At 37.1% G+C, this 27,499-nt stretch overlaps 1 protein-coding gene across 4 annotated transcripts in view; it reads right to left on the bottom strand.

Moving 5' to 3' along the window:
• vit.L (vitrin L homeolog) overlaps nucleotides 1–27,268 on the bottom strand; it is a 70,402-nt gene extending 43,134 nt beyond the window's left edge. For 3 of the 4 annotated variants that reach the window (XM_018262985.2, XM_018262988.2, XM_018262986.2), the window contains exon 1: nucleotides 27,043–27,268. The gene's annotated coding sequence lies outside the window, so the exon portion shown is untranslated. The remainder of the gene's footprint in view (nucleotides 1–27,042) is intronic. The other variant, XM_018262984.2, reaches the window with a different exon arrangement.
• Between the last annotated feature and the right edge of the window lie 231 nt (nucleotides 27,269–27,499).

Raw genomic sequence — 27,499 nt, 5'->3', positions numbered from 1 at the left:
GTAATTGACTGCCCCTCCTCTATGCCACGGGCATAGAGGCGGGGCAGGTAAAATTTGATTGACAGTTTAGATATTTAAACACCTTTATAACAGGTATGGATGTTTTAATGAAAATTTTGGGGTTCCATATTTAATTTGGAAAGGACTTTCATTATGCAGTTTTTTATGTGTAGGTGACAGGTCCACTTTAAAATCACCAGAAATTCTGTCTCTCTACATGCAGAATTTGTGCAAAAGGCAGGTAAATTGCTAGATTTTGCTTGTCTGTTTTTATGGGCTCTGGTGCCTTTTCTTTCTACATGGAGAATAATGGAGATTTAGAGATGCTTAAACTTGTCATAAAAGGGAAGCTTTAGCTGCAGATTCAGCCTCTTCAGGCCAAGCTGGCAGCTCATCATAAGTCATCAACTTAGCCTAGGAGTGCACCCACCACCCCCCTTTTTTGCATTTTTCAATTGTAGCCAGAAGCTACAGGCTAAGCTTCATGTGGTTTGTAGCACCCCTACAACCGCCCATTTAAACAAACAATGGTCCTATGCTTTTAAAAAATGGGCGTTGGGTTGGGCAGTCTCTCTTTCTCTTAAAAGCCATAAAAGCTAGTGGTGGGGAGGATCTAGCCCTCAGACTGAAACCAATGCCAAGGTTCAGGAGACACTAATTCCAAGTAATGCTACTATGGAGAGAGAGGTACAAGCCTTTTTATTCTATGACTGGAGGTAAACAAGTTAGGGACCACCGTACAGGGTTTAACTTGACTTGGTATGGTGGCTTATCAACTTTATGATCATAACTTTGTAACTAAAAACCCTTTTTTTGTAAACACATGCACTTGCATAGATACTGAATTACTTATGAGACAGGGGACCAAGGAATGTGCATTGATTAATGGGATAAATCAGTAGCACTTCCATTGTACTTCCATTGTAGTTCATTTTTTGCCTAAATACATGTATTGACAAGACCACACCTGCAGAATGAAATAATTGTCAACCCCCCATATTTCCCTCAGGTTATACAGGTAGAAGGATGCACATACTGTAATTATCTGTAAGAGAAAATATAACACCATTTACTGCTGTTGTCTTAAGGATCCATCCTACACTTATGATTGCAGACTGAAGGAAGTATAGATTCTCAACTGTCAGTCCTTTTAATGAGCCACCTCTCTAGGAAGAACAAGTGATGCATTGGAAAGCAATCAGTGAAAACACTCTTGAACTTCCAATTGGTTTGGAGAGAATGCAACTAAAAATGTAAAGTTTATAGCAACTTGTCATAAGGCAACGGGAAAGCAACATCTGTTTGAACAAGGTCTTTACATATTTCTATATATTGACAAACATCATTCAGCCCCATAGGATACCCTGAAGGTTAGGAGATGCCTTACAGTCTGCACAGAGTTTTACGCTATAAATCGATTTCAAAGGATCGTTATATAGAATAGGGTATCAATTAGAAAGTTCAGTAATGTAAAATAAAAAGAATAGCAAGCATAACTGCACAAATTAAAAAAATCGTTTTTTACATAAACATAACAAAACTAAAAGCAACAAATCCAAGTGGTTTCATTTTTATAAGAAAATAATATATTTAATATAGTTGAAGACGACCATTCTCAGATTAGCTGTATAGCAAGATAATGAATAGGTATGTAGCAATTATTAAAATAAATCACCTTTTTTGTCTTTTTGTCTCTCCTGTTAAATGTGCCAATTGTTGCGTTCGCTTCCAAAACATCCAATTTCCCAATACAGTTGAATTTTGCAGATTTTGATGAGGCACTTTGGACAATATATTTGGCTGTATAAATGTTATCTGGTCATTCAAACGATAACTAGTAATTATATTATATTAGTATTCTAGCTGGCTAGATAGGTGAGTGTGTTGAGCCTCTGTTTATTGGATGAAGAAGCAAAATAGCTGCATGTACTTAGCTTGTACAGGTATGGGACCTGTTACCCAGATTGCTCGGGACCTGGGGTTTACCGGATAACGGATCTTTCCGTAATTTGGATCTTCATAACTTAAGTCTACTAGAAAATCAGGTAAACATTAAATAAACCCAATAGGCTGGTTTTGCTTCCAATTAGAATTAATTGTATATTAGTTGGGATCAAGTACCAGGTACTGTTTAATTATTACAGAGAAAAAGGAAATCATTTTTAAAAATTAGTTTTTATTTGGAGCCAATGGGAGACGGCCTTTCCGTAATTCTGAGATTTCTGGATAATGGGTTTCTGGATAACAGATCCTATACCTGTAATTAAAAAACAAGCGTAAACGCTAAGACTTTTTTTTTTCTGTGCTTTGAACATATTCTGCTACTGGAATTAATCTAAAGTTCAACCCACTGGTAACTTTCCAACTCTAATTTGCATATTCAGATATAAGAAAAATAACAAAATGGCATCATCTAAAATAATAATCAAGAAAAAATGTTGTCTTGAATCAAATCAGAGTTGGTTGGATTTGGTTAGTCTAGGCATTTTGTATTCAGTTTAAAAAGTAATAGGATTCAGTTTTCCTTGGAAAATATCAACGATAATAAGGATATATTCTACCCATACACAAATGAGAACTGAGACCATTTCATGAGCCAAAACATGCTAGATAGAAAAAGTTTTGGAGCAACCAATCAAAATGAGCAAACATGGTACATCATTATGAAAGGCTTTTGCATGCTTAAACCCTCTGATTTCAGTAGTAGCTATTGTCTAAGTATTACTGAAGAAAGTGAATTATGCCACATATGCCTCATATTTGTTGTATTAGAGTTGTCTGCAAACCTATAGAAACACAGGGGAAAATCCACTGAAGGGCGAATTTATCCTTGGAAGGATTCGCCACACTTCGCATAACTTCATCAGGAAATAATTCACTACCACTACACTAATTACGAAGTTGTATCTCGGCAGCCCGAATGCTGGCGAACTTTCGCTAGCGTAAATTCGTCAACGTAAGGATTTCATAGCGAACTTTCGCTAACATTCATTTCTGCCTAGCAAAACAGAATTAATACACTTATGCTTAGGTCAATTTGAATAGGGTGGGTAGATAATTCATATATAAATGTCTTTATTAGAGATGTTGGTGCAAATGCTTGAAGTGGCCACTTGTTATTACACATGTCCAAGGAAGCAAAATAAAGACAAAAGAGATCCTCTAATGTCCTAGACATGAGCCCACCCTAAAACAAATGTGGCATGACCCTCAAATGGTTAATAAAAAATGTTAAAACAAAATTTACAATTTTGAAAGACAATCCCATTTTAAAATATGAAAAAAATGGCTGTTTTTGTTTTTCATTTTTTTTTATAACTTTTCGGCACACAGGATATGATGTCACTGACATAAGATTGAGGAGAATGTAGCTTCATCTTATCAGTTCACCAGGTCTTATCTAGCGAAGGAAACTCTTGTGAAAGGTGTAACATAATGGAAAATTCGCACTTTAGTGAATTTGCGGATTAACGATCGATTGTCTGAGCGAAAATGCGTCTGGCGAAAAGGGCATGAAACTTTGCTGGCGGTGCTCTCTTTTGGTAGAGAATTGTCCTTTACGCCTGTTTGTGACTTAGCAATGTCCCTGTGGATGATATTTCTGGCAAATTGTCACTAACAACGGCCACTTCACCCTATAATTTGGTAACTTATGCTCCAGTCTTTTTTTTTATCAACCTTGTATTGTAGGTCTTTTTATTCAAAACTTCTCTTGCTCCCCAAATGGGCATATTTTATGTTGATCTTCTGCTGCTCTGCATTTATACTTAGCAATGTCTACTAGTCACTGAATGATTTCTCTCTGGAGGTGTGAGGTACTTGGGCACCTAACTTCCTTTGGTCACATAATTAATTCTCCTTATACAGTAGATGGTGTTCATTTAATATAATCCTTTCTTTGACTAAATGGGAAGGCAAGGGGCATATTCCTTATTCCTTCCATGACTTTCAGCATCATTAATTGAAACAACACAAGGAAGGCTTCAGCTCACCACGAGCCCATATTTTCTGTGGCAAGTTATTAACTATGAATTTAAACCTCTGAAATACCCCAACAGAACCCTCTTAATGAGAGGTGGTAAGTCATAACTTTCATTTGGGTCAGACAGATGTTACTTTCACTTGAGCAGGAAACTACCAATATTTTCATTTGAAAAACAGTAGAATCCCACTGATGTTATATATTTGTATTTAAATGTGTTTTAAGATTTGGCTTTGTGATTTATAGTATGAAAATGAAGTTAAAAAATGCAGAAGCAAGTCTCCCTTTATTGTAACTTTAAAGAATACTGTATAATTTGGTTTTAAAGGAACTAGGATACAAGCTACTCTATTATGAAAGAACACACTGTAATATTTCCATATATATATTTTAATGGAACCTCTAATTTATGTGCTGGTTTTAGTATGGAGGAAGCAAGTTTACTTTGAACTGCTCCCTTCCTGGGCAGGAGGCTGTAATCTATTTTGGCAACTTTGTGCAAGAAGTGATTACTATAAAGAAAATTGGATCCACATTGCTTGGATTAAAAAAACAAAAAAAAACAAACACATAAGTAGAGGCATTTTCCGTGGGAAATCAGGAGTACATGACAACAAAAATATTGCTTTCTTTATGATGTTCATCTCAATAACCAGCATCAGACTGGGCCAACGGGACGCAGGGAAAAAACACTGTGGGCCACGTCGGCCCAGACCCAGTCCACATAGCGTGACCTCCTCCCCCTTCGCTCCTGACCTCTGCCTGGTGCCCGGCTCAGTCTGCTTGCCCCGCCCACTCCACCTCTTGCCCTGCTGAATATTTTCAGATTCGAGCTATATCCAGGGTCACGGTAATTATTTTTTTACTTTTTACAGGAAAAAAATTGATTTTGAACTCAAAATTTTGATGGAAAAACCTCAATAAATCTGCCCCTAAGTCTACTAGTGAATCATATAAACATTACATAAACCCAATATGCTGGTTTTGCTTCTAATAATCAATGTTTTATTATTACAGAGAGAAAGGAAATCATTTTATAAAATTTGGATTATTTTGTATAAAATGGGAGACAGCCTTTCTGTAATTCAGAGCTTTCTGGATAACGGGTTTCTGGATAATGGATGATATACCTGTACTAACCTGTAAAGGGGAATTTTAAGCATTAAGGCTTTAAGGATAAAGCCTTAATGCTTGTAAATTTACGATATCTGTTTTGCCTATCTTAAAAGTAGATCTCTTTGAAATGTCCTTCTTTCATATAAATCTTCATAGTAGGAATAGTTTAAAGCCTCATCAAAGGCTAATGAATAGAATGGTTACTATCAAACGTGTAGACTTACAGGAATGGCAAAGACAAAACACTATCACTGGAAAAGAAATTATAAATGCATATAAAGTTATACCACATTTTCAACACCATACTGTAAGTAATTTATATAAATCCTTATGCTTATTTATGTATTTTCTGTCTAAACTATCAAGTCGTCTGCCATATTATAACGTGGTGCCATTTTTCAAAAAGGCAAACCTTTTATCAGTCTAAAGCTATAAGCCTGTTAGTTTGAAATCAGTTGAGAAAGGTACTGGAGGATGTAATAATGAATAAGATAATGGAATATATTTCAATTCACGTTACTATAGAGGCCATTTACTATTCCCCTAGGCAGACATACAAGATGTGCATTCTTCCATAGGGCAGGTAGTACGTGCTACCTCTACACCTTATGAGTGCAGTGCAGACAGTTCTTTATTCATGGTTGTAGCCGAAGGCCTCTGTGCTCTGAAATGAAGCACAGAGACCTGGGGCAATTTCCATGCAGAAATGAGCCCTTATGATTTAATGCCAGCATGGGATTTACATGCAATAGGTCTTGACAAATTTAAATGCCTTTAATGAGGAGGGGAAATAAACAGGAAAAAGTACCTTGATGTAGGGGGAGTCTGATTTGCCAGTCCACACAGGGCAATAGGAATTTTGCCCCAGTTCCCAAGGCACTTTCAAAAACATGAGAAAATATTCCGTAAACTACTAATTTTAAAAGAACATTTTTTTTATTAAGTTAGCATAATAAAAGATGGTATACACCGACCCTCAGAAAATCCACCTTATGCGTCTCATACCCTCCGGTGCTAAGTCATAGGTGTCTTCAATGAGGAGAGAGCAAAAACATTGAAATGTGTGTGGCAGTAGATTTATTCTACTTATATTTTGTTAACACTGTCTCTGATTTTTTGTTGATGATACTTAGAGGCCCATTTATTTAGACTTGAATGTTTCTGTTTATTCAGTCCTACAAAAAAATGAATGCCAATGCCTTTCCTTTTGTTATCCATCATTTACAAATGGAAAATCTTACTAAAACAGACCATGTAGTTGTGCTCTAAAGTAATACATAAGCTGGTTATAAACAGGGTCAAATTTAAAGAGAACATCTCTACAGAATGTGGGGGTTTTGGAAGTTTCCCTACCAACTAAAACACACCCAGTGTGCCACAGAGGCAGCGAGCCAAGCATCTTAGCAGAAAGAAATACTCCTCTGCATAAGGCACTGCTAATATATCACTAGATTGTCTAACTTTTTTTTAGATTTGATGCTATTTAAACAAGAAATTCTGACACTTTTATGGGCCTTTTGAATTACTAGCTGAAAGTAAAACTAACTTAAAAATTGAGACATATATGAAACTGCAGGTGTCAAAATGCCAAGAGACTGTGTTTAAAGATATACAAAGACAAATAGTAATTAACACCTAGACAGAATACTGTGGTTAAAATCTTTGTTCCACTAAATATATTCCAAGTTGATTTTGTTGCAGATTTAGCAGCAAATAGTAGAATATTCTGCTTGTAATTTATTCCGCCTTAGCTGCTATGCTTTTTTTATGGTAACAAAAAATTGTACATTCTGTTCAAATCAGTAGAAAATTACGAGGAAAATGTCTATATTCCCTCACCTGAAATCTGTAAGCCCCCCTTCCATCCTCTTTAATTACTGTTATAAAGAGCCAGTCAAGACACGGTTTTGTGTTTGCTTTTCCTGCATGGCAATGAGGTGTAAGAAAGTTTAGTACTCAGACAGCCTGCAGATACTTTGTGTTATGAGTGGGGGAAAAAAATTTATGTCTGAGTCTCCTGTTCTGCACAGACACTGAGCATTACCCCAGGGTGCAAAGTACATGTCTACACATAACTTCAAATAGAATTTTAACATTCTACAAAAAAACAAATAAGATATGGCTTTAGTGCTGCATAACCATTTTATCAAAGAAATAATCACATTAATAGTGATGGGTGAATTTGCGCCATTTCGATTCGCCAGAAAATTTGCAAAACGGCAAAAAATGTGTCCGTTATTTTGATGCCGGCGGCCATCTTTTTTTTGACGCCAACCAATTTTCGCGCCCGTTTTGCCGGTGGTGAATCGCGCAAATTCGCAGCGAATTCGCGTCTGGCGAATAAATTCACCCATCACTATACATTAACATATAAGTGTATGCCATCAGACTACAGTAGACCAAGATTTCAAGATACTTGGAACCAGTGTCAGACTGGCCCACCATATTCCCTGTCTTTGGTTGCCTGGGGCTGGTACAGAAGCCCAAAACATAATGTATAACATTTCTAGCCTACTTCTTTAGTTTAACTTTCCTTGTCCTTTAAAGGGACAGTACATGATAAATTTCGATTTTTTTTAAAAAAAAACTTGTATCGAATTTGGACTATTCCCTAGTCGAATGACAAAAATCTAATTTTTTAAATTCGAATTCTAATTTTCAGTTCCATCCTTGATAAATCTGCCCTTAGTATCAGTGGGACACTGAAATATTTTAATCACCCCTTGTAGCAAGCACCTCGCTGGGTTATCATATACAAGTAATTCCTACAGACCTTTTTGCAAATGATGCATCTGTTTTTGTCTGTTAACATGGATTGTAAATGCATTTTTCCAACTTAATGTCTCACAACTAGTATTGCACAATATTATTATACATCTAATACAAAAAAACATGAACAATATTGAATGTATTCTGTATAACTATAGGTATTGTGGGGGCGGTCTCTGTTAGGTAAAGTTGAAACCCTGAATACCAAAGAGCATTCAACAAAGTTAAGGCACAGATTAGAGGATTTATCTACAGTTATTTCAAAAGAACCTAGGGGGCAAATTTTCTAACCTCCCAAAATTCGCCAGCGACGGCTTCGCTCACAGCGCAACACTTCGCCAGGCGTAGATTTGCCAGGACAACGCTAATTCACTAAAATCTGAAGTTGCATCCAGGGCGCTGGCGAAGTTGCGCTAGTGTTACTTCGCCAAGTGAAGCGAAGTTGCGCTAGCGCTGCCTAATTTGCATATAGCGGGAAGTTAAAGTTCAATGGATATATATGTTGCAGCAAATACTTTACACTACTCAAGCCCGGGAAACCTTAATAAAATAGAAAAAAGTTGTTATATTGCCCTACACATGAGCCCAGTGTATAGTTTATGTGCCATATGTTAGGAAATGTAGGGGGAAGCCGGTTACCCCAAAAAAAATTTACGCTCTTTTGCAGCCTATCACCCTGAAAAAAGGAAAAGACGCTAGCGTAGATTTTCAACAATTTTTTGAGGAACTCCTATCTACTCTATTGCACTGGTCTGAGGTAGTGAAGGCAAGTCTGGCGCAAGAGGTAATGTTCGGTAAAATCCACATCTTAGTGAATTTGCATAGTTACGTCCATTCAACAGAGTGCAAAGCACAGCTAGAGTCTATCTCCTTCCCTAGCGAAGTTACGCCAGCGACTGCTAGTAAATCGGCAAAGTAGTGACGTCACGCTGGCGAATTTTCACTTCGCCCTTTAGTAAATTTGCCCCTTGGAGTGCTAAAAAATTACAATTGAATAAAAATGAAATAATAAACTTTTATTGTTACATAGATAGACATCAGAGATCAGAAAGAATGCCCATGAAACAATAAAACAAACTCTAGCCTCCAGTAGTTTACCTTCAGTCAAACAGCTGTAGACACGAGAGAGAACCGCACAAATGTACCAGATGACATTGTTCAAGAAACGAGTTTTGTATTTCATGCCAGTATTTGGGGCCGATTCACCAAGGGTCGAATATCGAGGTTAATTAATCCTCGATATTCGACTGGGAATTAAAATCCTTCGACTTCGAATATCAAAGTCGAAGGATTTAGCGTAGATAGTACGATCGAACGATCGAAGGATTATTCCTTCGATCGAACGATTAAATCCTTCGAATCGTTCGATTCGAAGGATTTTAATCCAACGATCGAAGGAATATCCTTAGATCAAAAAACGTAGGAAAGCCTATGGGGACCTTCCCCATAGGCTAACATTGAGTTCGGTAGGTTTTAGTTGGCGAACTAGGGGGGTCGAAGTTTTTTTTAAAGAGACAGTACTTCGATTATCGAATGGTCGAATAGTCGAACGGTTTTTAGTTCGAATCCTTCGATTCGAAGTCGAAGTCGTGGTCGAAGGTCGAAGGTCGAAGTAGCCCATTCGATGGTCAAAGTAGCCCAAAAAACACTTCGAAATTCGAAGTTTTTTTACTTTGAATCCTTCACTCGAAGTTAGCCCCTTAATATCACATTTTAAGGATCCACAGGGACTGGGTCACTTATCACTAAAGAGAAAAATAAATTGGTATAAAGAATAACTTATGGAAGGGTTGTCTCACATAGACTCCATTTTATCTGAATAATCCATATTTTTGAAAACAATTTCTCTGTGATAATAAAACAGTACCTTGTACTTGATCCCAATTAAGGTACAATTTATCCTCATTGGAAGCAAAACCAGTCTATTTATAATGATTTCTAGTACACTAAAGTATAAAGATCCAAATTATGGATAGATCCCTTATCCCAGGTCCCGAGCATTCTGTGTAACAAGTCCCATACCTGTACTGGAGAGATTAGGTACAAAGGCGGAAGGTTCCCTATATTGGCACTGGCTTTGGCGCATCACTATAATGCTGGTTGTAATGAACTACTTCTAAATCATTATTAGGGTTTCACAATTTTCTTTCACCATATCACCATGGCACCCATATTCAGTGTGTATGTTTTCTTTTGGAGCATGAGCTTGCTGTGGGGACACGAGTACCGGTAATCAGTGCACAAGAAAGTATAAAAAAATCATGGTAAAGTCAAAAGTCTTGTATTTCGAAGGTCTGTAACTCATACGGAAATGTTCGCGATGCTCTCTTTGTAGCCTGAGGAAGCTGACATACTGTATGCAGTGTCGTATTTATGATTTATGCACATGCTATTTACAGAAACATAACTAAGTTAAACTTCTTCATGTGATCCTGAAACAGATCTAGAATCAACTGATGGTATATGTGTCTTGTGCAGAGTTCTATGAGTTTACTAAAAGACTCCTTGGGGCAAATTCACTAAAGGACAAAGTGGCCATCACATTGAAAATTCGCCAGAAATTCAATCCGCAGGGACATCGCCAATCTACAGGCGTAGAGGACAATTCGCTAGAGAAAGACTACATCACTAACAAAGTTTTGCGCCCTTTCGCTAGGTGAATTTTCGCTCAGGCGAACGATCGTTACTCCGCAAAGTCAATAAAGTGAAAATTTTACATTACGTTACCCCTTTTATACCTGGCAAACTGATAAGATGAAGCTACATCCTCCTCAATCTTATGTTAGCGACATCATATCCTGTGTGCTGAAAAGTTATAAAAACTAAAAAAAAAAAAAGCGCTGACGTTTTTCCATATTTTAAAGTAGGATTGTATTTAAAAGTTGTAACTGTTTTGTTTTAATATTTTTTTAACCATTCGAGGGGCATGCCACATTTGGTTTTAGGGTGGGCTCGTGTCTAGGGCATTAGAGGATCTCTTTTGTCTTTAATTTGCTTCCTTGGTCATTTGTAATAATACAAATTAGGTCAATTTGAATAGGGCAGGTTCATATAGGTCGTATAAATGTCTTTATTAGAGATGTTGGTGCAAATGATTGAAGTGGCCAATAATAATTGGCCACTTCAAGCATTTGCACCAACATCTCTAATAAACGACCTATATGAACCTGCCCTATTCAAATTGACCTAATTGGCAGGAATGATCATTAGCGAAAGTACGTTGTGAAATGCTCGCTCTGACGAATTTATGCTAGCGAAACTTCGCCATCGTTCGGCTGGTGAGACACTTCGCATTTTGATGAATTAGCATATATACTGTGATTTAACATCTGACGAAGTGGAGAGAAGTGTGGCGAAGCCTTCGCAGGTGGAAATTCGCCCTTTAGTGAATTTGCCCCTATGTGTTGTCCATTTGGAGGCCTCCCATGGCTTTTATTCCTCCCCAGCCTACACTGACTTTTTTGCATCCATGTTTTATTATAATTTTACCCTTTCATATGTAGAATTTCATGTAAGGGAAACCACTACACCAAAAAAATGTACATCAAATACTAACATATTTAGTGTTGGCATTAATTATTAAAAGGAATAATGGTAATAAGTCATGTTGGATGCATGTCTTGACACATATTTGGCTGTCTCTACTTCCTTCATTGCACAAATACATAATTAATACATCATCAATCTGGCATTAGATAGCTGTTTTTAATTGTACAAGGAGAGCAAAACCACTGAACTTTTAAAACACACACCTATGCATATTTCTCAGTGTGTTATCCAAACCCCTAATGTAACTAAAAAAATGGCTGTTTCCAGGAAGATTAATGGTTGTACTCCAGCCCTCCTTCTATCCTAGTATTTGGCTTCCAAGAGGAATGGTTTTCCCTAGGCTTATGTGACTGGTAGGGATATAGCACCTTGCCTTGATGTGTTTCCCCAGGTGTAAACTATTTCCTGAGGAAAAACAGTGCAAATACATGAACTGGATTGCAGCCCATGTGTTTCTTCCGGCATTCTTTGGCTTCTAGCTCCAAACACAGGTTGGAACACACAGCAGAAAATTGTCCCCTGTTTAACCCAGGCTTCCCTTTAGAAAGAAGCAAATCAATAGCCTTACTGGTTCTCTGATACATATAGATAGATATTACAGATTACATTAGTGTTTAAGTACACACAACCACATATTGCTGAATATATTACTGTAGAAACCTGCAACATTTTGAAATTTGAACATTTTGTAGTGTATTAGTATAAATCTGCTTGCTCCAGAAATTATTATAATTACCCAGGGTCAGACAGGGGGGTAAACTGGGAAAAAACCCAGTGGACCCAGATCCTGGTGGCCCTGCAGGCCCAGACACACTCCCTGCTTGATATCATGGCAACTGGGGTGTGTGTGTGTGTGTGTGTGCCCCTGAGATAGCAGCCCCGATGGGCTCCAGTCCCCTCAGTCCAACGCTGTAATTACCTGTGAATTAATCATAGCTTAAGTGTAAGAAATTGTTTCAAGTACTGTAAATGCTGTGATATTAGTGATCAGACATCTGATATAGTAATCACTCGCTGCAGTAATACAGGTACCCATTTCCCTATCTGTATAGAGCTGAGAATAATAATATAAGAATAAAGGCAAACACCTCTATATTACTATTCATTAGTGGTAATCAAAAAAACAAATATTCGCAGAAACACATCAGTCACTTGGCATTTTTTTCGCAGCAACGTTTTCTGTGCAAAATGCATTGAAATATATGAATATTTTACTTTTTTTTTTTTTGCACAAAATACATTGGAGTCTAAGGCATTTTTTCAGTGTGACTTTTTACTGCAAATTCCTACCTGACATGGTAACATATTATGCTTTTCCTCATCAGTCATATGAGCTGCTTCTAATGTTAAAAATATGTAGCTATAAATGATGTATTTTGTTCATGATTTTCATGACCCCAGCTATACTGCAACAAGGAACTCCTTTTTATCTGCTTGTAGCAGGGGCGTAATTACAGAGGAAGTTATTGATAAAACATGACAACCTTTGTATATGTTGAGGGCCCTTAAATTAATTCCCTGTGGGGCCCAGTACTATCTAGTTAATTGTAGGGTGTCAGTGGAGCAAAACGGATGAAAACCTTTATTGCTAGCTGCATTGTTTTATACCTGCAACAATATTAAATATCCACTAACCATGATGATCAGGACAAAAAACAGATGTTCCTAAAAAACATTTCTGTATGAATTCAATAAACTGACTTTGACATCAAGTTCTCCTATAATACTCAAATTAACTTAACAGCAAACAAATATTTTATTAAGCTGCTATGGAGCTGCCCAAAAAGTAGTGATAAAATCCAGCCATTATGTTTCTTATAGGGAATAATTCAATGTTGTAGATTATCACTGATGCTTTTCAGAATTTTAGTGCTTTGTAGACTGTGTAGTAAAAGGTTCTACGGCCCATCAGTTCACTTCAAAACCCTTAGTGGGAGTTCACTGACAATACATTCATATTATGAAGTTCTTTCAGCTTCCCACTAACTTGTACAAACATTAACTTTGCAAAGAAAAATCAGAAATTGTGATCTAATTTTGGTATCTTCAAACTTGTTTTGACAGATGTGTTTGTGTTCCCATACAGAATCACAATGTTTTTCTATGGATCATTGACAAGAAAAACTGTCTAATTCCTTCTCATTACAGTCATAAGTGAGGTTGAACTTTAGGTTGGCTGGCAAGTTCCTTGGACCTTATCTGTACTGATAAATACAACCTAAAATACTCCTACACTAAGGAGCCATTTTGTAATATATCAGAGTACTGAGTAGTCATTTGTGTATTGTCAATTTTTTAAAATGTTTTCTCTAACACATCTAAGCTGCAGGTATCCCTGTCATGCTCTGGACCAACTGTTCTGTGTATGGTACTTTTTCCCTTCAAATTCCTTTTTGGCTATACATCCTCCCAAAATCCTTATCCCAACTTTCTTTAGTAGACGTGGAAGTTGGAGTGCTGTTTTCATTGAGAAAAGTGGAAGTACTTCCACCAATGAATGCAAAGTTCCTACCAGAAGTCCAGGTAGGTTGCTATTGGCTATACCAATAAAAATAGATATAGGCATGTCATCCCACAAGACTTGGAAATATATATCTATACATTTGAAAATAATGGGAAAAAAAAACTTTATATATCATGGTTATGGCACACAATTACGGTATCTTAAAATTGCATGATAGTCACAACTGATGAAGAATTGTAGCACAAATACATTGTGTTAAGTTGATAAAGAAACTTTGCTCAACACAGTGCTGTTCTCTTGTTGCTTATGCATAAGCCCAGCTATTATTATTATCTATTATGCTTACCAGGCACAATCTGAATTGGAGCATATCTTATACCAGTGGTCCCCAACCTGTAGCTCGCGAGCAACATGTTGCTCTCCAACCCCTTAGATGTTGCTCCCAGTGGCCTCAAAGCAGGAGCTTATTTTTGAATTCCAGGCTTGGAGGCAAGTTTTGGTTGTATAAAAACCAGGTGTACAGCCAAACAGAGCCTCCTGTAGGCTACCAGTTCACATAGGGGGTACCAAACAGCCAATCACAGCCATTATTTGACATCCCCATGGACTTTCTCATGCTTGAGTTGCTCTCCAACTCTTTTTACATTTAAATGTGGCTCACGAGTAAAAAAGGTTGGGGACCCCTGTCTTATACCATCCAATTAACTGGACTTAAGGTGGCCATAGATGTTACAATTGGAAATTTCCTGGAAAAGTTCATTTCAATACACATGTATAGAGTTGAATCGTCATAAATACAGGTAGAAACACTAGAATTCTACCTGTATCTGACGATTCAGCACTAACAATGCCCGATGTTCAGGTGCTTTCAAAGATGCCCAATCAAAATCTTCAGGCCATCCCGATCAACAAGCCGACCGATATCCAAGTCATCTGCCAATATTGGTTGGCTTGTCTCCTACTATTCACAAAACAAATAGCATATGGAAATTTGTTTCGTACTATATTATCGGTGCATCTATGGGCACCTTAAGTGCTGGTTGATGACAAATGGGTAGCAAGCCTACAGGCTGATTATATAGATCCTTATAGAAGTGTATAAAAATGGAAAATGTAGTCCAAGGACACATACAAATTTAAAAAGTGCAATCGGTGTGCACATGTGGGGATGGTAGAATTTATAAGTCAATTTATCACTTGTTACATTTTTTATAGGCCTTTGTTTTAGGGTTTCTAAGTCCCACTCAGCTTGCTAATATATGGGAAGTCCAGTATAACCCAGGAAGAAGTCACCACCACACAAGAGAATGGTGGAAAGTCTTTATTGCAAAAACATGGCAGCTGGTATTATCAACTGCAGTACAGACTGCAGTTAATTTTAATGGCAACCTCCTGTCAATGTACACATGGGGTGGAAAAGCCATTGACCTAAACATTAACTAGGGGCAGATTTATTAAGGTTCGAGTTGTGTTTGCCTCGAAAATTCGAGTTTTTGAGTTTTATTTTTTGGTCAAAACTCACATTTTTGGGTTTAAAAATAAAACTTGAATTTTTCGAGATTTATTATACTCCGACCCTGGAAATAACTTAAATCTGAAAAAACAACATATGAAACCTGTTGAGGTCATGTAGGAGTTACTGGCAGCGGTCCCTTGAATCATTTTAACAGCCTGCATGATGTGTGAGTTTTTTTAAGAGGGTTTTGCCCGAAAATTTGAATGATTAAAGCAATCTGAGTTTTTTTAATTTGTATTTCGGGACTTGAACTCGCAGAATCAGTTTTTCTCATTCAAGTTTTTTCCTAAATAAGATACCATTCAAGTTTAAAGTTCATTCAAGTTCATTTAAGATATAAAAAACTCTAACACTAGACCTTTGATAAATAACCCCCTAGATTTCAATTCATTAAATACCTACGCAAAGTGGCTTTATGAAGAAGAATACGAATTCCACACACAGGTCTAAAATCTCTTTTTTGCTCATCAAGTGCTATGTTATGGCCATTTTTTGTTTTATCTTCGAGAAAGGGTGCTATTGCATGAATGCAGGAATGTTAGTCCAGTGCTTCCTATAGGACCACCACCTGCAGTATACTGAAATCTTTTGCCTATTTTCTGTGATGAAAACTTGTTTGACATCAATGAGAAACAAATGTGTTGCATGTCACAATTAATAACAACCAATGTAACACCAAAGAGAGGGCTAGATGTATCAAGACTACTTAAATATTAGATGACCAGACTGCATGCTTTTACAGCTGCTTCCATATGAATTGCAATTCTCTGATCTATGCTTGGAACGGCATGAGTTGAAATTCTATGCTTATCTCCAACAAGGGCAGGTCAAAGAACGGGATTTATTTTATCATACATTTGATGATTCTTCTTCTTATAATTCTATAATTTTTCATCTTATTGTTTATTATAAAGTTATATGTATTTATATTTTCTCTTTGGTTTCTATTGGTCTACATGCAAATAGCATTATTTTAAACTTCTTGGTGGGTGGGCCTTCTCAGATGATTGACCAGAGTTAAAATACAAAGTCAAACAAAGCCATTTATTCACATAATTAAAACAATACAATACTGCTTCCTGCATGCCTGTGTCGATAATAGTGGAGTATATCAGAAGCTATGACAGCAAGAAGAATATATGACAAAACAGTATTTACTGCAGGAAAAATGGCACACGTGCTTTTTTTTGTTCCTGTAAATCTTTAAAAAATCTGCCAAAAATTTAGCTGAATTTTTTTGTTTGATGTTTGGAGATTAGGGCAGTCACCTTTGATAATAATAAATTCATTGTGCATAGTCATGGTCATTTCAAATTGTAAGTCATCGCTTTTAGGGGCTACACCTGCTTCTGCACCACTCAAATGTCAGCACCTTTCCTTTTTGATACCTAAAAATAAAACTTTTCATAATGAGAGCACATTTCCACGGATTTTTAAATTATTAGTAAATTTAATTTACTAATATCTGTTCCTTTTCTTTTTGACTTTTCCTGACTTTTGAATCAGAATACAGCTCTCCTCCTGCCAAAATTCTATAGGGGTTATATACTAAGCCATTGCTACACTGAATTTCAACAGGTTTCTCTAAAATGCAGGAACATGTGCCCCCTCCCCATATGTAGGGAACTGCCTGCGTTTGGCAGTACTGAGTTAATGAGGGGCTGGTGAAGGGAGACGCGTAGGTGTCCCTCCTCCCACCCCCTATTTCATTCAGACATGCAAGTTAAGGAGAGGCAGCAATTGTAAGCCATAGGGTAGATTGTAAGGGAAGGGCTGCCCTGTGTCCAGTCCTTTTGGCACTATATCCAGCCACACCCAGGGCCACCATTAGAAATCACAGGGCCCTGTACAACGAAATTTGATGGGCCCTAGCCCCCCCACACCAGATCCCGCCCACTCCACACCACAGTTATAAGACTACACAGACATCAGCGCTAAAAACAGTAAACCCCCCCACACAAGTTATAAAAAGCCATTGATGGTCGGGGCCCCCATAAAAGTTAAAAAAAACTGTGGCACAAGGGCTCCCCATTAAAAGTTTAAAAACAATTTTTTTAAAAAAACATTGGCGCCAGGGACCCCCATAAAAGTTTTTTAAAAATCATTGGTGGTCAGAGCCCCCCATAAGTTAAAAAAGATTTTGGTGACTGGGCCCCCCTTACAGGTTTATTGAGGCCCCAGAGATTATTTAAAAAAAGAACATTGGTGGCAGGGGCCTGTAAAGTATTAAATTAATACATTGGTGGCTAGGGCTTTAAAAAAAAATAAAAAAAACACACTCGTGGCTTCAGGACACTAAGTTTGGCACTTTTTGTGACTCCCATTCTTTTTGCGGCTTCAGGACCTTAAGTTCGGCTCTTTTTGTGACTTTGAGTCTTTCCATGGCTTCAGGACTTCAAGTTTGGCTCTTTTCATGACTTCGGGTCTTTCCACGGCTTCAGGACTTTAAGTTCGGCTCTTTTCGGGGCTTCAGGTCTTTCAGTGGCTTAAGGACTTCTAGTTTGGCTCTTTTCGTGACTTCAGCCCTTTTAGTGACTTCGGCTCTTTTCGTGACTTTGGCTCTTTTCATGGCTTCAGGTCTTCGGCAGTTCAGCTCTTTTTGTGACTTCAGATTTTCAGTGGTTAACACCACAGATGAAAGTGCTTTTAAATAACAACACATTTCTCAAAATGCCATTTTCAGGTCCGTTAATTAGTTTGCTTCCATTGCAGCATTCTAATAGTCAGAATCAGTGATGTAAAGAACAGCAAAGGACAGGCAAATACCTCTTTCAATAACAATGATATTTACAAATAAACAATTAGACGTTTTAATGAACACATATTGGAAAGCCGCTTAGAATTATATTTTCGTTTGTTAGGTAAAATTCTATTTATGTGTTATATAATGCTTGTGTTTCTGATTTAACTTCATTATACTGGCTACAGTGAGCATTCTTGAGTTATTTAATATTGACCTATTCCTGGACTCAGAACCAGTTTAAAAGCTTAACTCTGCCCATTTAAGTCCATGAAGATAAAATCTTCAAACTCTCCAACATATGTTTGCCTTTGATTAGCATATCTAGTTGACATAAACATATTTTTATTAAATACAACAAGACCAGCTTTCAGACTTACTTTCACCTTCAACAAAGAATTCCTTTTTCACATTTAGATGTATGGCACACAAGACCTTTTCATTATCAAAATAGCAGGGGTCACCAAGAGATGTTTCAAGCTGACATCAATGGAAAGCATTGTGAGTAGCCTCATTCTGCAATTGTAGTAAGAAAATGCACTGGTGCACCTTTTGGGTGACCATCATGGACCATCAGTATTCAGCAAGAGAGTTGGTATTGTCAGCATATTTAAAGAAACAATGATTTTTTTTCTTGGAAGTTTTAACTTTTATGTTCCGTCTTTAACATTTTGCAACATACAATACACTGCATATAAGATAAAGAAGCAAGAAAACAATATATAGCCTTGAAACACTCCCCTTAACATGGCTTTTCAGTTTGTCCATATTTCTATTAACGTTAACCTTGATTTAGTATAATTTAGATTTCCTCTTTGGAACCACAGGTTCATGTTCTGAACAGAAGTGTTACTTTTGGAACACAGTTCTTCCATCTTTGATTGCATATCATAAAGGAAATATTTATGCTGTCCGTGAGATGTCCATTTGGAAAAAATGTGTTTGCAATTTATCATTGAATTCTCCAACCCAACAAACTTCACATCTATATTTCTTGCAACTCAAGCATTCTAGTAGACTATAAAATAGCAACAGTATTTTTCAGCAGACTGGGAAGGTACAATATAAGCTTCCTTTAACCTTTGAGAGGACATACAGTAGACTTTGTTTATTGGAACACTGATTGCCTCAACCTTCAGTTAGATTAAAATGACCCTGCCAGTTTGGATTGTGCGGAGCTCTGAACCTGGTACTTATTTACACATCAGCGATAATATATGAGAGCTCATTTCAATTTGTTTTACAAATTGCATGTTATTTGTCCTCTTTCCTTCAACAACATTAGTATAGTTTGTCACCAGCAATACTTGATTGGGTTGCCAGTTCCTTTTTCAGTGTTTGTCCATCTAGGATGGCTTATCCAAGAATAACAAAGTTTTTTTCAGTACTACAAGATAATGCCCCATGACAGCAAAAAAAATGGATGTGACAAAAATTGCTTTAGACTAATGACTATCATCTGCTTCTTTATAGGTTGTGCTTAACTTGTGGTGGAAAAAAATATTTGAATAGTGTATTTGAACTCCTTGAGGAGCAGTTAAATCATAGCCCAGCTAACTGTTCAAGTCTGTCCCTATTGTCAGGTTGTTAAAAGTTGCTGATTTGGTCCTTCCGATATTGGCTGCTTATTGGCCCTTGTATGAGGACAGCATACAGGCCTGCCTGACCAATATCTGCCTGAAAATCGTGCTGATATCCATCGAGCAAGTTTGATTTTCTGGTTGGGGTGAGGACCACATAAGCACATTGACGCAGTTCTCTCACAGATGACTTGCATTTTTGCCATTTAAAGATCCAAGCATTAGGTGAGGGCCAAAAAATTGGGTCATTCCAATATCACCCACCCATCAAGATGGGCAACCTTGCCAAATGAGTGGAACTTAATCAATGTGAGCTAATTTAGAAGACCCCTTGTAAGAGAAGTTGGGGTCAAATTGGTACTGGGAGGTCAGGTGACCCTCACTGGTATAACAATCTGGGTAGGAGTTTCACTATGGTACAGTTCTCCCTTTAAAGTGGTGGTAAAATGTGTCAGGAGCTTGGAATTTGATATATTCCAGTAGCTGTCAAACTGAAAATGGGACAGGTAGAGGGACAATAAGTGAAGGCAGAATTTGCTATAGAACAGAAAGAGCTAGCAATCTGAGCTGACTGGTTCATTGCTAGAAGGAAGGACCTGTGAATTAGGTGAGGGCTGTGGAATGAAATTCCTTAATTGGTCTAGGTGGTTCCCAAATGGCAGCTGCCCAACTTGTCGGTAACTCTTTCGGTTTTATTTGAATGTATTTTTGCTGCCGTATAAATAGATAGTTTATGTGTGTTTATTGCAGGCTGGTTTGATGCAATGAAATGTTCTAGACTCTGGTAAGCCAAGCCTTTTCTTAGTGCATAATATGATTCCTGCTTGATACAAAAAGGAAGAGATATCACAAACTGTAGTCTTGCAGATTCATGTCTATATTAACAAATGCAGCGCAGATATTTGTTATTGATAATACCAATATGTTGTCTTCAATGAGCTTATTGGAATTACTACTAATGCCAACTGTTTGCCATTTTATGGCAAAGAAACTATTTCTTTCTATTAGTAGCAATTCTGTAAACCAAACTTGTTTTAATCTTGAAAAGCACTCGTCCTTTCACAATAGAACATGGAATTTCATACATTTTATACAGTGCAGACCTTTATCAAAGACTATTCCCTGTTCCTTTCAAACAACAGAAAACTTGATTAAACAAGTCCCTTTGTCATCCGTAACTGCCAAATATTGAGATCTAATGGACAGTCCTTTTAGGATTAACAAAGTAAGTCAAATCATTAAAGCTCTTAAATCTAACACATCTTCTGGTCCAGGTGGATTTTCCAGCCTATACTACAAAAACATTTCTGACATATTAACTATATTTTACAAGGGAACCACTTGAATTTCTGGTAGCCCAAATTGTTATTGCTATTTTTGGGGACATACTTGTCACTAAATTTCATCTGCATTTATAAATGCTGCCCCTGTTCCTCTCCTGTTGTACTTCTCAATAGGAGGCAACCTTGTCTCCTATCCTATTTGCTCTTGTGAATAGGATAGGCCAGATTAGCCATATTTATCAATCTACACCCACAAATACATGGAGAGTTTCTCCTAACCAAACAATACAACGCTTGCTTTATTGATGACGACCTTATTCTTATACTGACTAAATCTCTTACCTCTTTGCCACACTTAACGGACTTGTTAGAGCAATTTGCCCATGTTTCAGGTCTTTGTTTTAACAACTCTAAATCTGCAGTGTTGAACCTTAATTTACCTGTGCATGATGCTTAAATTATCCGATTTAACTTTTAATTCATCTGGAAAAGCTCCCACCTTTAATATTCAATATGCATTACTCCCCTACTCTTCTAAATGGAAATACCCTCCAATGTGACAAAACATATTATTTGCGCATAGAAGTAAACACAAGATATCTTTGCTTAAATGGATTTATGTTAAGATTGTTATATTACCTAAGCTATTGTTTTCTGTGCAAATTTATGTTCCTAGAAAAGGAACTTTCAGAAATCCCTTATTTGGCACTTTGGCTATTCTAGAATATCTACAGCAACACTTTACAAAGGCTTAGCATTTCGCAATTTATTGAGGTATTGACCCCTATTGTACAAATGTCCATCTCACAAACTGGCTTCTCCACCTTGGGGCAACCCGGGATTCCTTCTAAATTAGATGCTGTCTTCTTTAAAAGGTGGCTTGGCAATCATATTAACTATGTTAGAGACTTATGTACTTACACTGGTAAGATTACTTGGGAATTTTTCGAGTAAAACACCATCCTTCTTCCAAAATTAGATTTTATTTTTACCAACTGCAGCACTACATTAAATGCTACATGAAGCAATAACTACTTGCTTTGGTTTGAAACTATGGGCCAGATTTAATTCAGTGAGAAAAAAGTTTATCACATGAAAACTCATGGACAAGATATTATTGCTGTATCGGACATTAATGGAAACAATCCACCTCCGTCTTATGTAAAATTGTGTGAACAGAAACTGGGTCAAACACTTGATAAAAAAAAGCCTGGAAAAGCATTTGGGATGGAACCAATAAATGTTTAATCAGCTTGGGCCAACTAGAAAACTCGTGCAAATTATTAATCCATTGGTATCTTGTTCCTGCATGTTTGCTTAGAATGTTTTTTGCCCAATCCTCTCATTTGGGGTCATTTGTCAACACTGGGCAAATTTGCCCATGGGCAGTAACCCATGGCAACCAATCAGATTTCTGCATTCATTGTTCTACTTGCAGCTGGTTTCAAAAAGCTAATCACTGATTGGTTGCCATCGGTAACTGCCCATGTGCAAATTTGCCCAGTGTTGATAAATGAGCCCCAATGACTGCTTAATGCCAAAAATGGAAGCTGGCCCTGTTTTAGCATAGCATAGCTTCCCCCCCCTCTTCTAATAGGTATTGCGGAATGAGCCATATATGAACCACATATGGTGGCACTGTCCCTTAGTCTAATGCTTTGGTAAAGAGTTTTTGGCCTTATTGAATCAATCACTTAGAACATTTGAGGAAAGATCTTTGTAAGACCCTTATATTTGTAAGATCAACTTATAGCTGCCTAATATTAATAAAAATTCTCACAAACTGAATATTTTCATGGCAGTCAAACAAGGTATTGCCAAACCTTGGCTTACTCTCTTTCTCACAAATTCCCATTTAACGTAATGATCAACGAAAAACTATCATGTATCCTTTTAGGCATTCATGACAAATTTCTTAGAATTTGGGAACCTTGAGCCCCTCAGGTCTTCCCCCTGGGACTAGAGTTGTCCCATGTTTCTTCCTGATATCTGAGTAATTCTTTGAGTACTAAGGAAAAGATTGAGCACCAAAATGTTTATAAATCTTCCCTCATGTGAGCACTGTACAGGGTAGTATTAACTCCGGGATGGATAGAACTGTATCTACACAACCTTTGTACAAAATATCAAGTGAAACTGTTTTGGTTTGGGGTGGCCCAAGACAATATAAACATGCATTAACTGTGGCTCACACCCTTCCTTCCTATTCTTCAATGTAGTTCAGTATAAGTAGGACAGGTAAATACTGTCCACCAACTTGAGTTGCCCAAGTTTGCTATGCTAGGTTAGAATACATGGACTTAGATAAGGGAAATTTAGACCCTCTAATGTATATTCCATTGGCACTTTCCCATGCAGGAATTGTGGGGACTGTAGTGGCATTATAGTGGGTAACAAGGTAACACACCCACAACAGGGCTCCAAACACAACATCAAGGGATCCTTTACATGCGACAGCAGTGATGTGATGTATTGCATCAATTGCCCGTACGGCCTCGCATATGTTGGTCAAACAACGCGACCTATAAAGATTAGACTGAATGAACACAAAGGCACAATACGCAATTACAAGCCACCACTCCGTCAATTAACTGAATTTTTTGATGATTTGTTTCAAGGACTACCTTTTATATTTGGACTATATATCATGGGACTTTTTTGCTTTTTTTCATTGTTTTTTCTTATTGGACTACACCATGGACACCTAGGTGGGCAGGTTCTTGACAGTTGTTTATGCAAATTATTTCAAGTGATCACTACATTTATTGTCTGCACTAAAGTATGGTATGTAAGTTTATAAAGTTTATAAAGTAAGTTTGGTATGCTTGATAAAGGGGCTTGCCCCTAAACATTGCACGTCCGCACTAATAAACAGCAAGGGTTAACCCAGCAATTTGTTCACCTTGAGTGCCAGTATTTCCTATTCTCTTGGATAAGGCACTTATATAACAGTATAACAAACTGTAACCCCCAGCACTTTAATACCCCTCTGAATTGTGTCTGTATGTTACCCTCCCATTTAGACTGTAAGTCCTACGGGGTAGGGTCCTCTAGCCTTTTGTTTCCTTGACACTGATTGTAATTATATTTTATATTTATGTGAATTGTATTCTAATAATGCACTTATTGTTACTTTTTATTCCAATGACCCCTTGTTTGTTACTACTAATTTATTGTTTTTTTGTACAGTGCTTTGCCCTCAAGGAGCGCTTTACAAATAAAAATATACATACAAAAAATATACATAAGGGAACGACACTTTTTCCTCTTTTTGTCCATTTTCGTGTGATGAAAATCCCTCAGTGTGTATTAGGTCTTACTCACTTTTAAAAATAATAAACATGTTAAATGCCAACACAGACGGAATTAGTATTTCACTCATTACCTGCCAATAACTTTATTACATGGACAAAGAATCCTAACAACAAACATTAATTGTCATGGAGAAGTAAACATTAAGCCATCTGTATTTTTGTTGTAGGATCATTATAATTTTCAGCTTTATAACTAAACTGTTCTCTAGCCCATTCTGCTCCACTTTGTAAAAGTAAAGAAGAATTTGATTTAATTTTCAGGTTTTCTCTTTTTTTGTCTTGTCCCATTCTCTCAAGCTATGACAGTCTTCCTATCTCTACATCTTTGAATCTAAAGCTTTTGAATACTTTAATGTGAGCTGTTCCTCTGTGCTGGTTCTGTTTAGGCTAGACTGACATGATGGTTGGCAGTCAAGTGTGCTATTCATTTTGATCAAATCTGTATAAGAATGACAAAGGCATTGAAAGCAATGCATGCATTACTGTAAATAAGGGCTCTCATCTCTCTGATATTTTGCAGCAACTATGTGGACTGGCAGTCTACAGAGAGCTCTATTTGGAAGTACACCTGGTTTTAATGTAACCAAAACGTGCACCAAAAGAGGAATTTAAAAATACTTACCTTTTTTAAGGCCACTGAGAGCAGCATAGAAAGGATTGGTGCTCGCAAGCCACTGGTTGTGAATCAATGACTTAGTGGGACATAAAGCATCCAGAGAAGAGCAATGAAGCTAATGAAGGGTATGCCATATCTTACTTATGAAGAACGACTGGCCAGGTTTGGAGTTTTCAAAAATGGAGAAGAGGGCTGTAAATAGGGACTCTATATGCATAATATAATGGAAATATAACTGGTTATGGCTGGGTTTACAACCCCTTTAAAGCCAACCAACCATCCCGTGACTTAACCACATGTATACAAACCCTAATAGGCATGAGTTACATGAAAGGCTAATAGATCATCTAGGCAACAGATAGTCACAACAATTCTTAAGTCATATGAAAAAAATGCAATCCAATTTGGTGAGACCTAACCTCTCAAACCATTTATTAATATAATGTACATGTCTCAAGAATAATCACTGGCCAGATTATTTTGACAATCCCAATAACTATTTTTAAGCATCATTTAACAATGTGTTGCTAAAAGTCAGGCCCTGCCATTTTAAATCTTTTCTCAGCGTACATAGTGCTAGCAGCCGAGTCCAGATCTGCTCTTCCAAATGCTTGCTCCAGGCACTTTGGTCATGTTCTTACTAGTCCCATAGATCTCACATTTTAAAAATCTTCCATAAATCCAATGTGATAGCACAGAGATGAGCAGCTGTGGAAGATTCATTATTTCCTAGTCTTGCATTCCCGTCTGAGTCAGAAATGTGAATTTCTGGAGGGTGTCTTTATATAATCTGCCACATCTGGAGTGTGCCTCGATATGTTATGTTTAGTGGCATTGTTATACTAAATGGCTTCTGGGCTTTCAATCAAAATGATTCAAACTTCAATTCAAAGAAGATTCCAAAATGCTATGCTCATCGGGCACTCAGTTTGTTTCTCATGACTGTCAGGGAATGTATGACGTTGTAGTTCAATAACAAGTTAGAACGTATATGCATGCTTATAAAGATACACACATTCATACACACATGCAAACACACACACATATGGTAGCATGAACTTTTAATAAATAAATGTATACAAATAAGGCATCCAGTCTCATGGAACATAAATATTTGATGTCTTATTTATTATGTTATGGTTTCATTTAAAATGGACACTAATTCTAAAACACAAAGTTGCACTTAGTGAAGGATTCACAAATATGTACAATATGTCAAAGTTTCCATACGCTGATAAACAGTCCAGGCACAGTCTATAACAAGTACCGTTCTGCAGAATGTAACTTTTCTGCCTCTGTAATTGGGAAGTCACAGAAAATAATCCCCCTGTTTTATTGCTTGAAATAAAGTGTTCATATTGCACTGATAACTTTGTATAGACTACATCCCTTCTAGTTATATTTTCATTTATACATACAAATTGGAGTTGTCAATGTGCTTGTTGATGCATTTCTGTATGCAATCTAGCAAAACCACTTCAATATTCTCAGAAAAAAATTCCAGGAAAGGATATCCTACTGATAACTTTAATGGCATCCCTTTTAGTACAGGTATGGGATCCATTATCCAGAAACCCATAATCCAGAAAGCTCTGAACTACAGAAGGTTTATCTCTTATAGACTCCATTATATTCAAATAATTCAAATCTTTCAAAATGATCTCACTTTTCTCTGTAATAATAAAAAAGTACCTTGTACTTTATTCCAACTGAGATATAAATAATCAATAATTATTGGAAGCAAAACCAGGTTTTTGGGTTTATTTAATATTTACATGATTTTCTAGTAGACTTAAGGTATAAAGATCCAAATTACATAAAGATCCCTTATATGGAAAACCCTAGGTCCGGAGCATTCTGAATAATAGGTCCCATACCTGTAACAGGTTTGATTACTCAGATTTTGAAATGTAAAGAATCAGAGAACTGCTAGAAGTGTCAGCTCCAGACATTGTTGCTTAGAAGCAAAACCACTTATAGAAAGTTGTTTTTTATTGAGTATTGAGTGCAGCTCTATTACCCTGTAAACAATCATCAGGTAGAACAGATTTTGCAAATATACAACATAGAGTGATTTAGGGAAGAATTCACGGGGTAGAATGCAAACTCTTACCTTTAAGGGTCACGCTGTGGAATGGATTTGCCTGCTTCAGTTACACTGCACTACAATCACGTTGTTGTCCAGAGTGTGTAACTCCTGATAATGTCCAAATAACCTGGAAATCCCAGCCCTGTAACGTTCCTCTGCTCAGTCAAACATTCCCATTGATCTCTTCACACAGTGCAAGGCACACTGCCCTAACTCACAGGTCTTCACTTTGATTTGGCTCCTGAATAAGGCAGTCCCCTTTTAAATGTCCACACCCTCCCACATCTTTCCCCCTCTCCCTTGTCAGGATTTCTTTATACACATCTGACAGCAGAGATTATTCCCACAGCAGCAGCACCAGCATGATAACATATTAACTTAGAAACTAAATAAAAGGAAAGTAAAGAATTAAAAAAAATATGCCCAGGGCAAAGTTAATGCAGCAAAGTAGGAATATACAGTTGCTAAAATGATGTCCTCT

Source organism: Xenopus laevis, chromosome 5L (genome assembly GCF_017654675.1).
Source record: "Xenopus laevis strain J_2021 chromosome 5L, Xenopus_laevis_v10.1, whole genome shotgun sequence".
Taxonomy (NCBI): Eukaryota; Metazoa; Chordata; class Amphibia; order Anura; family Pipidae; genus Xenopus; species Xenopus laevis.
This window is presented reverse-complemented; position numbering and strand designations above follow the sequence as displayed.